Genomic DNA, 1,242 nt, shown 5'->3' with positions numbered 1-1,242 from the left:
GCGAGTGGCTGTCACGACTCTTCCAGGGAGGAGGTTGGGGTAAGAAGAGGAGGGAAAGGCTGAGTATCCCCCTGTAGAATAGGTGACACTGTAATACATCCAGTGACCCTCCCTGATTTGTAAGCACAGGAAGGTGCTGCAGCTAAGCACTGTTTACTGCAAAGATGTACTGCACTTATGTCGGACAGTGCCAAGAAGACACTCAGAGACAGAATTTGTGTCTGTAGAATGCTGTGTCACTGGAGATCTCCGCATAGACTCACTCTCCTCAACACCCTCCCTCCTCTCTCTGCCACATATTCGCCTCCTGCACTAGAGCAATTGCTGCCAATGCAACGGTTTTGTGATGGGACACTGTCCGACCACTGGATGGGGTCTCTCTCTGTCTCTGTCTCTGTCTGTGTGTATGAGTTTGCTTCAGGTCTTGTCAGGTTGTGTTCAGCATAGCCTGTCCACACAGCTGCTAGCATACAGTGTGTGTGCTTGGCAAAGAGCCACGGTATACTGCGGCTGATGTCAAATGGGGCATGCGTGGCAGTCGGAGCATCTTTTGGTTGTCGGCGGTACGCTCTCGGCTTTACCACCTTGTTGCTGAGGGAGAAGCATATTTATGAGGAGATGTCGGTGAAGGGTGAACAAGGAGGGAGTGGGGGAGGAGTAAGGGATGATGGGGAGAAATGTGAGCATGTGAATGTGAGAGAGGGAGGTAGATGCGCATGCAGAGGGTGGAGCTTAGCATCCGGCGGTTCCCTCTTTATTCCTTTCTCTCCTGCTCTCTCTTCTGGCAGTTTCCCCCTGTCTATTCGCCACAGTTTAGAAGGCGCATCTGCAGCCATTTCATCACTTTTGCTATTTCCTCTGTTCTAACTCAGCTGATCGTGTGGACTGCTGCTCTTGTTTGTATCTTTATGGACTATCCTCTCTCTCTTAGCAGTGCAACAGGGGCTTCAGACACCAGCGTGCTCTGTCTCCCCACTCTGGGAGCGGTGGGGTGGGTGGGGTGGGTTCCTGAATGAGAGCCGCGACTTGCTTGTTGTCCCACAGCACCTCTTGAGAAGGGGGGAACGCGCAAACGGTGGGGGGGAGGGGGGAGAGGGGCTTTAGGCAGAGGGGTTCGGAGTGGACGAGGGGGGAAGAGGCTCCGGCTGGGGGAAGAATGGTTATGCCGGCTCCTCGTGCACTGGTCGTGCTGCTGCTCTATAGGCTGTGTGTCATTCAGGCACAGCCCTGCCTCTCCTCGAC

The sequence above is a fragment of the Micropterus salmoides genome, unplaced genomic scaffold (assembly GCF_014851395.1).
Source record: "Micropterus salmoides isolate LMB-PRFRI ecotype aquatic unplaced genomic scaffold, ASM1485139v1 Ms_hic_scaffold_9, whole genome shotgun sequence".
NCBI classification, from domain to species: Eukaryota; Metazoa; Chordata; class Actinopteri; order Centrarchiformes; family Centrarchidae; genus Micropterus; species Micropterus salmoides.
This window is presented reverse-complemented; position numbering follows the sequence as displayed.